This window comes from Myotis brandtii, unplaced genomic scaffold, assembly GCF_000412655.1.
Source record: "Myotis brandtii unplaced genomic scaffold, ASM41265v1 scaffold48, whole genome shotgun sequence".
Lineage (NCBI taxonomy): Eukaryota > Metazoa > Chordata > Mammalia > Chiroptera > Vespertilionidae > Myotis > Myotis brandtii.
In genome coordinates this window covers 1,459,514-1,473,214 of record NW_005368341.1, presented here as the reverse complement: position 1 = coordinate 1,473,214, position 13,701 = coordinate 1,459,514, and the positions used below count along the sequence as shown (strand labels likewise).

Below are 13,701 nucleotides of genomic sequence, written 5' to 3'. Positions count from 1 at the left end.
TATAATAATATTATTAATTACATTCCCTATGTTATAGCATTTGTTTCTTGTTATAACCTCATGGCCTTATTTTCTCTTGGTTCCCTAGAGAAATCCCAAGCTGTGATTCTTGAATAACAGGACCTGCACTTGATGTCTGTGTTTGTGTTAATGTCTATGTGGAATAGATGTCTGTGTCTGATGAAAGCACAAAATTATTTTTATTCTTTCTGCTTATTGATAGTTTCCTTACACTTAGGTTATACCATATAAATGACATCCACGTGTGATAATTACTTAGATCTGAAAGTGCTTCAGTTACCCATAACTAAATCTGAAAGCTGAGATCAGGCTCTCTGCTACTCCTGATCGACAGACAGATGCGTCTTCCTGTTCAGTGACAGTCTCAACCTTGAGACATAATGGTGAAGGTCTGAGTGAACGAATTTGGCCTCATTGGGCTCTTGGTCACCAGGGCTGCTTTTAACTCTAGCAAAGGGGATATTGTCACCATCAATGACCCCTTTATTGACCTCAACTACATGATCTACATGTTCCAAAGGCACAGTCAAGGCTGAGAAAGGGCCCTAGCCGGCTTGCCTTGTCTCAACCTTGAGACATAATGGTGAAGGTCTGAGTGAACGAATTTGGCCTCATTGGGCTCTTGGTCACCAGGGCTGCTTTTAACTCTAGCAAAGGGGATATTGTCACCATCAATGACCCCTTTATTGACCTCAACTACATGATCTACATGTTCCAAAGGCACAGTCAAGGCTGAGAAAGGGCCCTAGCCGGCTTGGCTTAGTGGATAGAGCGTCAGCCTGCGGACCGACGGGTCCCAGGTTCGATTCCGGCCAAGGGCACATTGCCTGGGTTGTGAGCTTGATCCCCAGTAAGGGGTGTGCAGGAGGCAACCGATCAATGATTCTCTCTCGTCATTGATGTTTCTATCTCTCTCTCCTTCTCCCTTCCTCTCTGAAATCAATAAAGAAATATATTTTTAAAAAAGGCTGAGAAAGGAAAGCTTCTCATGAATGGAAAGTCCATCTCCATCTTCTAGGAGTGAGTTCCTGCCAACATCAAATGGGGTGATGCTGTACTGAATATGTTGTGCAGTCCACTGTGTCTTCACTATCTTGGAGAAGGCTGGGACTCACTTGAACGATGGAGCCAAGAGGGTCATCATCTCTGCATCTTCTGCAGATGTCATCATGTTTGTGGTGGGTGTGAACCATGAGAAGTATGACAACTCCCTCAAGATTGTCAGCAATGCTTCCTGCACCACCAACTGCTTGGCCTCTCCTGGGCAATGTCATCCATGACAACTTTGGCATCAGGGAGAGACTCATGACCACAGTCCATGCCATTACTGTAAACCAGAAGACTATGGGTGGCCCCTCTGGGAAGCTGTGGTATGATGGCCAAGAGACTGTCCAGAGCATCATCCCTGCCTTGACTGTCACTGCTATGGCTCTGGACAAGGTAATCCTGAGCTGAATGAGACTCTCACTGACATGGCCTTCCATATCCCCAACCCCACTGTGTCAGTTGCGGATCTGACCTGCTGCCTGGAGAAAGCTGCCAAATAAGATGACATCAAGAATAGCAAAGCAGGCATCAGCGTGCTCTCTCAGGGGCATCCTGGGCTATATTGAGGACCATGTTGTCTCCTACAACTTTAACAGTGGCACCCATTTCTCCACCTTTGATGCTGGGGCTTGCATTGCCCTCAATGATTACTTTGTCAAACTCACTTCCTGATATGACAATAAATTTGGATACAGCAATAGGGTGGTGGACCTTATGGTCTACATGACTTCCAAGGTATAACAGCCCCCTGGACCACCAGCTCCAGAGAGAGGAAGAGAGGCCCTCAGCTGCTCAGAAGTCCTTGCACCAAACTGAGCCCCCAACACTCTTGTTTCTATGCCAGGCCTCCACAGTTTCTATGCCAGCACCCCCTGAAGAAGGAGAGGGACTTATGAAGCCCAACCTGTCATGCACCATCAATACAGTTCACTCTATCCAACCAAAGGGAAACAACAACAACAAAAAGCTGAGATCAGTGTTCAAAGTTCTAGTATGCTGCTTGACTAAAACATTTGAGCCTCTAAGTTCTCAAAAACTGGTTGTAAATCTTGCCAAGAGTGGATTACACTATTTCAGTTCTTAACTGTATTAGTTCTTTTTGGAACACAGAAGTGCAAAGGCAAGCACAATTTTTTAATTAAAAAGTCTGCTGGACACTTTCAAACCTTCTAAAAGGTTCTGTCAGCTTCTGTTCTATAAATGTACAAGTCTTCCCCCCCCCCTTTAGTGGCAGCTGTTCCTTCACCTGTAATTTGGTGCATAATTTCATAAGCATCTAAGATCCTATAAATCTATATGAAGAATCATGGCATGTGTAAACAGATGTCAATATGAGATATTCCCTAATGGATGGATAATATGGGAAGTGTTCTTTTTTGTTGTTTGTTTGTTTTGTCATAATTTTGTTGTATTCATCATATGGATAAACATATGTAATTGAAATAGGCATATGACAACCACTAATACTCTTTTCCATACTACATCTTAAGCATAAGCATTAATAAGACACTATATGTAAAGGGGGGGGGTGCTTCAAATACATGTAGTCAATTCATTTTTATCCAATAGGCTTTAGTTCTCATAAGGTAGGTTGATTTCAGGCTGACTTTGGAAGATTCAATAGAACCTAAAAGTATGTTTAACATTCTCACTAGTGTGATTGACTTATGGAAATCTCTCCACTATTCTTTTTCCCCACATGCTTAATATTTTTTATCACACAGTGACTACCAATATATCACCAAATAAATAAAAAAATGAAACGTTGATGGAACTAAAAGGTCCTTCATGTAACATCCTAATCACTATAATCCCACCTCCCCAAAATGTAGTCGTGATCTTGACTGTTATAATCACTTTCTTGCTTTCCATTATTAGAGTTACCATATAAACATGAATCTCTAATTACTACAAATCAATTTTTTTTAATTATGTAACAAAATGAGACATCATGTGCTATTTCATGTATCTTTAATTCACTCATCATTGTGGTTGTAAGATCATGCTGTAGGTAGATGCATTTCCTTTGTTTTTGTCCATCTTTGGTGTACTATTAGTTGGACAAAGCACAATTTAGCTATCCATTCTCCTCTTCTCTACTGTTCTTGAAGACACAATTTACTGTGTTTGAATGTTGGCTAGAAAGCTAACAGTATGGCATTCAAAGTAATGTCACTTCTCTAAGCTATTATATCTAGCATGCTCAGCTGCCCTATCTCTTTATTATAAGAAACCTGTCACCCACCTCCTACCCCTTCCTAGCCTAATTCTAGTCTGCCTCTGTACTGTTTTTTAAGGAATTGACTATGGAATATGGCCTTGAACATTATATTCTCAGATGTTTTGAAGCAGTAAAATTCAGGTAGGACCAAGAAACCTGTCAGTTTTATAAATACAAAGGTTATTGTGACATTTATAGATATTAAAATTTGGGAGGCAACTGTAATAGAAACTCTTAACTTTTAAATTCTTGTAGTGGTTAAATCTTAATCAGGGAAGCAACTGATTCTCAAAGCAATAGGTTATGTTTGTACTTTTATTTCTATCTAAGTCTAATAGCTTTGTCCTATTTTAGAGCAATATCATCCTATCGCCCCTCCTCTCAACACTATTCAATAGTCTCTGGAACAGATCTCTTTTCTGCAGCACATTAGGTCATTTGGATATTGGAGTTCTGCCTCTCTAACAGAAACCTACCTCTCTCCAAGACCATTATGTCAGATCTTCAGTAAAGACTATTTTTTCAACCACTTTCTCTGATTCATGAGTCTGAAAGATCATAAAGGGGTCAGCGTTTTTGTCTGTTTTCACGGTCAATCTCAGACCATTGTTAATCCACTATCATTCACAATCCCTAATATTTGAAACAAGTTTTTGAAAACTTTCTGTATGTCATTAATTGGTACTAATAATAGGCTGAGAATCAAACATGTTGAGACATCAGTTAATATGTTCATCACCATTAGTACGCACCTTCCACCAATTTTCTAATAACAATTCTTTAAGTGTAATTTATCTAGATACACACACAAACATGTTAAGTTCTATGGCCAGTTACTTATCACTGTGGCAAGTTAATTACATAAAGACAGAATGGAATGATTTATTTTTTACAAAGTCAAGTGGGTTTTCTGCCCAATACCTTGTATTCATCTAGACCAGAAATTTTTAACCCTTTTCATCTCATGGCACACATAAACTAATTACTAAAATTCTGTGGCACACCAAAGAATATAGTTTTTGCTGATCTGACAACAAATAGGTAGAATTATAATTGATTAACAAAAAATAATAATAGTGATTACCTACCCTTTTTTTTTACAAAGTGATTTTAAAAAAATCATGTTCCTATGCTTGTATATAAGGATTTCTGGAAACAAGAATTAACCCATCAGATGCAGCCTTATTATGCGACATGACCAATAAGATGCCAGTCTGTTATATGACCTATATGTTTATAGTTCAAGATAGGGCATTCACACCAGATGGCTATTGTTATGTTGGCCATTGTCATTTTTTTTTATTTGACAATCTAAGGGAAAGGAGATTAGTGCCTGTGAGTAAATATCAGGTATCCCATGTTTTAAAAATCCTTGTGGTACACTAGTGTCCCATGGCACACTGGTTGAAAGTTGCTGATCTACACTATTACAAATGGATTGTTTCAAGATATGCTCTAATCACTTTGTAGGTTATCAAAATTAAGATAACTGATCTTTAATTACTATTAAAAACCAAGACCACAGGGCCCAAATGGTGCCACTTATACTAAGTCCCATGTAACCAAACTTAAAGTTAACATACTTACAAGTATTTGCTCTTTCAAAAATGGAATCTTAAACCAGTCAATAAACTTGCCCGATCATGACTAGTTAGGTAATCTGCCTGCCATCACTTCAAGGAATGTAACCTTGTACTAACCAACTTGCTTTGTGCCTAGTATAACTGCTTTGTTTCTACTCCCTTCTGTCTAGAAAAGTCTTTCAGTTTTTTACAGTTCCCTGGAGCTTTTTTCTGTTTGCTAGATAGGATGCTACCCAATTTGAATCACTTTTTGCTCAAATACATTTCCAAAAATGTTATGTTAATATATTTTAGTTTACCTTTTAACATTAGCCAAGTCGACTTTTTCTCCTCTTTAAAAATATGAGCATGAATGATGTCTTTCTCTGCTTTTTAAGTACCCCCCATATTGTTTCAAATAGAGCTGATATTTCAATAAAGTCATCTAGCAAATGGCTTAGAATAAATGCTGTTTGCTTATCTGATTTAAATGAACCTTATTATTACTATTATTTTGGCAAGAATTTATTTCTTCCGCCCAGCGGGTGTAGTTCAGCGGTAGAGTGTCAACCTAGGAACCAAGAGGTCACCGGTTTGATTCCCGGTCAGGGCATATGCCCAGGTTGCAGGCTCGATCCCCAGTGGGGGGCGTGCAGGAGGCGGCCGATCAATGATTCTCTCTCATCATTGATGTTTCTATCTCTCTCTCCCTGCCTCTCTGAAATCAATAAAAAATATATTTAAAAAAAAAGAATTTCTTTCTTCCTCTTCTTAGTTTGGATTGTTTCTCTCCTATCATTGGCAGCATTCTCTCTGGACACATAATCACAATTGAATTTATTTATATAAACAAGCATATTTTGTTTTATTTCACTTTACTTTATTGTGCTTCACAGATGTGATTTTTACAAATTGAAGGCAAGACCCTCTAACAACAAATAGATTACAATTTTCTTTATTGTGATAGTCACTTTATTGTGGTGGTCTGGAACCAAACCCTCAATATCTTCAAGATATGCCAGTGCACTTATTTACATAGGTGTCAGTCTAAAATATTAAATGACTATTGGTGGAGCAACAGAGAAAAGAAAGAACTGGAGGAGGAGAAATAGCAAGATGAACAGAGTCATACAATAGAGGAGAGGAGCATTGAGGAAGGGAACACCTGGACTCAGTGGTACCTACTTAATAAGAAATCTCAATATATATCAGTAATCCCAAGTGAACTACAGAGGAGAGAATTATTGTTTTCATAAAGTATGGTATAAACTATTATGAATAAAAAGTTGTGTTCTTCCAGGATGTACTTTATACTCAGTGATTTTCTATATACACAGTAATTTTAACATTATGATTTTCATATTATTTTAAGAATACTGAGATCCAGAAAGATAACTGCAACTTGGCCAAACAAGTTGGAGTCAAAACCAAATATAGGGTGTCTCCTTTTTACATTTCATCACATTTGCTCCTTGCAAGTTAACTTTGTCAATGGTTTTGTACACATTTACACATTGAAGTACAATTTATATATAGTAAGCACACATCTAAGTTCTATTTGATAAACTATGCCCTTTTACACATCTGACTAACCGCCATTTAAAACAAGACATACACCATTTCTACACTAGAAAACTCCCTGGTGTGGCCTTTGCATGTGTGGATCATGCACATTAGTTTTATTGTTTTTTTTAAAATATATTTTATTGATTTTTTACAGAGAGGAAGGGAGAGGTATAGAGAGTTAGAAACATCGATGAGAGAGAAACATCGACCAGCTGCCTCCTGCACATCCCCTACTGGGGATGTGCCCGCAACCAAGGTACATGCCCTTGACTGTAATCGAACCTGGGACCTTTCAGTCCACAGGCCGACGCTCTATCCACTGAGCCAAACCGGTTAGGGCAGTTTTATTGTTTTTTATTTATTATTAATTATTATTATTTTATTATATCTTTTCTAACACCATTATCCTCTCTATGCCCTCTTCCTCCTCCATGTCCCTTCACCACCCCCGCCATCACGACATTGTTGTCCATGTCCATGACTTCTCTCTTTTTTTTTCCCCTTTTTTGCTCAGTGCCCCTCAACACACAGCCACCACCAGAGCTGGCTGCCTGCTCTCTATCTACTTTCTTTTTAAGTATAGGTTGTATACAATCTTATATTGTTTATATTAGTTCCAGGTGTACAATATAGTGATTCGACATTTTTATACCTTATAGTGTGATCACCTCACTGATTCTAGTAATCCTCTGTCACCACATAAATTTATCAGAATATTATTGACACTATTCTCCTTCCCCTTTTTAGCCATTCCCCTCCCCCCTCCCTTCTGGTAACCATCCCTGAGTCTCTGTTTCTATGAGCTTGTCTTTATTTTGTTTTGTTTGCTTGTTTGTTTAGATGCTACATATAAGTGAAACCATGCAGTATTTGTCTCTCTTCCTGACTTGTTTCACTTAGCATAATACCCTCTAGATCCACCCATTGGTTGTAGCATTGTGCTCACATTAAAAAAAAAAAAAAGGATGAAATTCTGCTTAATTCAGTCTTGTAACCTATTTTTGATTAAAAATATAAAATTGTAACTCATATCAATGTAAAATAGTAATTCAAAAACAATTAAAGGCTTTTAACTAAGTGATAGTGAATGATATACAGACTGTTTATTCCACTTTCCTCTATCTGATGGGAATAATTAAATTTTAGCCTAAATATAGGCATTGGAAGAGCTCTTTAAATAAATGAAATCAAAACAAGCAACTGGGATCATCACCTTCATAATTTATGAAGCTTTAATAATTAGTTGATTGCTGCTGCCTGCTTTAATAATTCTGAAGACAATGGCAATGATAATTATAGCAAAATTTTACAACTTAAATTAATTACTGGAAACTGATTGACAGAATGAGGAAAAAGTATTGTCTATAATGGTTTTTGCTGCCAGGCAAAAAAAGCCAGGGAATCTGGGCCCAAATGGAAGAAGAGGAAGTAAAGAAAAATTAGGTAAAATGATTTTAATTAGGTTGTGGAAATATTCTGCTTCTAATAAGTCCTGCCAAAGAAAACCAAACCCTCTCATTGGAGAAAGTATAATTAGCACAGTAGGGAATCCATAGTGATTCTAAGAGATTTCAAAAAACTTTAGGATATAGTCTCTCTTTCTGTCCCTTATAAATTCAATGTATCCTAATATATAAAATCCCTGGGTCGTAACGACCAGTAACCTTGGAGGCTCGACTAACTGGAAGTCAGTCCTGCAGTCAGTACTGGGTTGCTGTGGCAATCCAGTGCTGATTGCTTCCACAGCAGGAGTGGTGCCCCAGCACTGACTGCTGAGGGGGCTGCGATCAGGGCCAGAGAGAAGCCTGAAGAGAGAAGTAGGGACTGGTCCATTGCCTCTGTGGCAGCTTTGGATCAGCACTTGCCTCTCTCTTTCTCTCCCAGTCTGGCCAGCAGCCACGCCTCCATTTCTGTCCAGGCCTCCACCAGAGCTGCTGATCAGGCCCGCCTTTCTGATCAGACCCTATTGATAGGCCCAGAGATGCTGACTGACATAGAAAATGACTAATCAGAACCAAATTTGGGTCAACTGTGATGATCCAATGGCTGCTTAGGAGGCAGAGTTTTTGACACTGACTGGCATAGAAACCGACCAATCAGAACCAAATTGGCCAGCAGAGGAGAGCAGTTGGGGGCAGATCAGGCAGCAGGGGAGGGCAGTTGAGGGGAGATCAGGCAAGCAGAGGCAGTTGGGGGCAAGATCAGGCATGCAGGGGAGGGCCATTAGGGGTGAGATCAGGCCAGTAGGGGAGGGCAGTTGTGGACAAGGAGGCCTGCATGGGAGGGCGGTTGGGGGCAAGATCAGGCCAACAGGGAGGGTGGTTGGGGGCAAAATCAGGCAGCAGGGGAGGGCAGTTAGGGACGATCAGGCAGGTAGGCAAGCAGAGGGGTTAGGGGCAATCAGCAGGCAGGCAGGTGAGTGGTTAAGAGCCAGCGGTCCCAGATTGCGAGAGGCAGTCAGACATCCCCAGAGGGATCCCTGATTGGAGAGGGTGCAGGCTGGGTTGAGGGAACACCTCCTCTGTGCATGAATTTCGTGCACTGGGCCACTAGTATTCATATAATATCTATCAATATGATATAATATTTAGACTCTCAATAAAAGCATGCTGCTTGAAGCAGATTTAAGAGGTAAGACATGGTGGAAGTAAGAATATTAGAAAGAAAAAAATTCCCATTTCAAATTATATTTTTTGAGTAATAATGAGATATTTTATTTAAATTAATCATGAAAGATATAGTGGATTATTCTTATTGAAAATTTTATTGTGACTATGTATTTAATGTTGTCTTGTTGCTCTATGGGTAAGATACTCTTTAAGGGCTTTGGTGACTTTCACAATCTGATTCCTGTGCAACAAGACAAACCTTAGCTAAGGAAAGATGTACATTATCTGACTGATTTTTCCTTGAGCTCACAACAATCTCCACGTCCAGAAGTACATGGCCTTCCCTTCTATAAAGAAAAATAGAGACATCAAGCTTTATTTTTTTATTTATTTTTCTTTCTTGACTGAGGTATTACATATGTGTCCTTATCCTCCCATTGCCCCCCATCCCCCACTGATGCCCTTACCACCCTGGTGTCTGTGTCCATTGGTTAGGCTTATATGCATGCATACAAGTCCTTTGATTGATCTCTCCCTGCCCCCCATGTCTCTTCTTATAAGCGTACAATCTCATCTAAACCTAATTATTCCCTCAAGGCCCCATCTACAAATATTATCATCACATTGTGATTTTGGCTTTCAACTTAAAAATTTTGAAGGATACAATTCCATCCATATTGTAAGCACATTATTTATTTTGAATCTGAATAATCAGTAGTATATATTGAAATTTTTAGATTTCCTGAAATTATCTAGAAGCATGTCTACATAGCCGATAAAAACAACAACCTCTTTCAGTTCTGGCAAAACTCAAATGAATATTTTAATATACTAGTGGGTATTTCATCTCTCCATTAGTGGGTATATACAAGGGTATACACCATCTCTAAATGGATTCTTCATGGAAGTCACAAAATTACTGATTCTTACTGTCTAGTATTTCAGAAATATCTACATTAAGGTTTTCATGCCAGCATATTTCATTACAGTAAGTTAGCAGTTATCTTGAGCTTCTCAGATACATATTCAGAAAGTTAAGTATTTTACATGGAATAGAGGAAGAAGTTGAACTACATGGCAGATACAACAGAAACTTCAGCCAATTCTTTAAGGAGCTTTGGATCTGGAATGCTCTTCTAGCATTTCCCTAAATTAGGTAAGGAATCCCAGCCTATGGGACTATGGGGTTCCTACAGTGACCAGCTATGGAATGCTGGTTTCCTTTAGGTTGGGAACATAACTAAGAAAACCATTTCCTTTCGTGAGGCCAGCTCCTGGAGAATGATTCCTCTGTGAGTTTTGAGCAACTAACACTTGAAGTAGATGGGAAAATGAGTGCTATGCTTGATGGGGGGACACACTGTTGAAACACACCATCCACTATAGATTCCCTTTGAGTACCAGCTAAGTTCTCTAGTGATGCTTAAACCCAATTTTCATAGCTCTGGCAAAACCAGCTTTTCCTTGGACAGAAACTAGCTTTTCTTGGATTGGAAACTGTTTTAATAAAAGGAAATTATTCTATACTATCTTGTCTTGCTAAGAGACAGAATTTTACTATGTAAATATCTGTATTTGGAACAAGAAAACTAGTCTAAGTTCTATCTATCACTTACTTTTTAAAAAGGTGTTCATCTGTATATGTAATGATAATTATTTGCTAAAATTATTGAAGTGTAAGGAAGTAATTTATTTTGGTTAATCCTAACCCAAGGATATTTTTTCCATTGACTTTTAGAGAGATTGGGAGGGATGTTGGAAGCGAGGGAGAGAGGGAGAGAGAGAGAGATACATCCATGTGAGGGAGACAGATTGATTTGTTGCCTCCCGTAGGTGTCCCAACCAAGCTGAAGATTGAACAGGTGACCCAAGAATGTGCTCTGACTAGGAATCAAACCCACAACCCTTCAGTGTGAGGACGGATGCTCTAACCACCAAGCAACACTGGCAATGGCAGGAAATAAAATTTTAAAAATCCAGTTCTAATGAAATAAAATAACAATGTAAGGTAGCTGAACATAAAGTCAACCAACCAACTAAACAAACAAATGAAACACAAATGTAAGAGTTCTACCACACAATAAAAATAATCAACACTAAAAATGAATGAATGGAAGTTTTCTATTCACAATAGCAGCAAAACTCATATAAAATATAAGGAAAGCTAACAATAAATGTGCAGGACCTAAATGAGGATAACTATAAAACCTTGCTGAAAAACATAAACAAAAATCTGAATTAATGGAGAGGTATCTAGTGCTCCTGCACATAGTATGTTGTAAAGATGTCAGTCATTTATAAAACTATGTAAATAAACTGAAGTTTCTGTCTCTTTCATTTATGGCAACTCTAGAAAATATCCAATGAGATTTTAATCAAATATGGGAGTTAAATCTGGGATTGTTTTCTTGAAAAAAAAATAGGCCTGTGTGCATGTGTGCATGAGGGAGGGACCATTCTAGTTATTCCAAAGAGGCATCTGAAACAGAAGTGAAAGGTACTTTTCTAAAGCAAATTGAATGAGAAATGCCATTTGTGTGTTTTGACAAAATAGATAGAGAAAATGTACAATGCTTTCAAATATGTATAATATCAGGAGAGAAAATTATAATTTTTCAACCTGGATATCGCATTGGGGAAAACAGTAAGTTAAAACTCATCCTTCAAGTAAAAAAAAAATATGTTACTATTTATGATAAATGAATAATGCTAATTCAAATTAAAAGTTATCAATTTGAATATAAACTTTTGTGGACAAATATTGAGTGCCAGCTTAACATGATCTGCCATCAGTGGTACGTGTATTTCCATGTGGGCCTGCGACTGACTTTCCCTCTTGATTTTTCATTTTGAGGGTCCACATCTACTCCCATCAAAGGGTTTTACCCACTATGTACAGTATTTTATTTTATTTCTTGATAAAGAACTTGTTAAGCTAGGCATTTATTTGTGGACCACTTTATTTTTATCCTTCTTATACCATATCTGACCTAAAACTAGTTACTTCTTTCCTATTTTATGACACTAAATTAATGATATTTTTCTATAATGTTTTAAATGTTTAAGAGCTGTTTGAGTACAAAGCACTAGAAAGAAATCCCAGATCTTTCATGGCATATTTTTGTTACATTGTAGTTAGACTTTGAAAGAATTAGCTAACTGATTGATAATCTCATGACCCTTTTATTTTCTGCTCTTAACATTGATTCTTTATGAGTGCAATTTATTCTCAAATAATTATTAAGCTACTAGAGGCCCAGTGCACGAAATTCATGCACTTGCGGGGGGGGCCAGCCTTGCCTGTGTCCTCTCACAGGTTGGGAGCCCCACAATTGATCGGCCCAAAGAGGTAGGCTGGAGCCAGGGGTCCCACCTCTGCACGGCATGGAGAGGTGGGACCCCTAATCCTTGCCGCACGGAGCTGTGGGACCCACCTCCATGCCCCCCACACAGCATCAAGCCCCTGCCCACCCTATGCGCATGTAGCCCTGCTCACCCGCGCACGCCCACTGCACACACAGCCTCCTGGTGATAACACATTGCGGCATGAGGGCGTCATGGTGTGAGGGCATGGCGACCACATAGGCTTTTATTAATAGGACTAGAGGCACAGGTAGTGTCCCTAGAGGCTATCGGCTGCCAGCCGGGGCCTCCCTTCCCCAGTTGCCAGCTGCCAGCAGAGGCCTTCATTTGTTCTGTGCCACCCCCTGGTGGTCAGCACACATCATAGTGAGCGATTGAACTCCCAGTCTCCTGGTTGAACTCCCGAGGGGACACTTTGCATATTAGGCTTTTATATATATAGATAATTAAAACTATAACTTGTCAAAATATAAAGCCTGGTAGAATAGCTGTTCTTTCCCTGAACATGACTGACTTTATTATTCAGTGGAAAATACTTCCTATATAATATTACAAAAATCTCATTGAGCATATTTTAAAAAAGATATTCTATAAATAAAAATTTCTCATTAGTTTTGTGAGTTCATTAAGTACTGATTAGTCCCACTGATCACTGTATCCCAGTTAATCTAACAGGAACACACACTCCTCTCCCAACAAATATACATTCACTCCCACTCACGCTCTTACATATCCCTTCACTACAAACCCAACCACCCACACACCTACAAGCATGCTCACACATACTCAAAGACTGTCATTTCTTAAAAATATAATTGAAAGGAAACAAAGATATGCAAATCTCTTGAGGCAAGGTTATTCTTTGTAACTAAAATCTCAGCTGTAAGTGACTCTGTTACTAGTAGAAGAAGAAATCAAGTTTTTTAGAGTGCAGATAAGCATTGAGTTTACTACTTTTTGCAAAACAGACTGACTTCATCTCTGTGCATCCAATTATCCATTTGTCTTTAAAACTTCTCAAACTGAAAATAAAGAAAAACAAAGCCACTGAGGGTAAAACCTTGCTTATCTTCCATGGACTATACAAATTGGACACAAAAAATTATTTCAAATATATCAGAGCTTTCAAACACATTTCATCACAAAAATATTTAGAAATCAGCATTGAATTAAATCAATCATACTTCCCTGTCACACTGATGAAGGAATTGTATGCTCTGTTTTCATGACAAGCACATCATTAGTGTACATACTTTTAAACTGATTATTGCATTCAGCACAAGGGACATTAGGGTTAGAGTTATATAAAAAC

At 38.5% G+C, this 13,701-nt stretch overlaps 1 pseudogene; it reads left to right on the top strand.

The window, feature by feature from the left end:
- Positions 1-601: 601 nt before the first annotated feature.
- Positions 602-1,568, top strand: LOC102249160 (annotated as a pseudogene).
- The last annotated feature ends 12,133 nt before the right edge of the window (positions 1,569-13,701 follow it).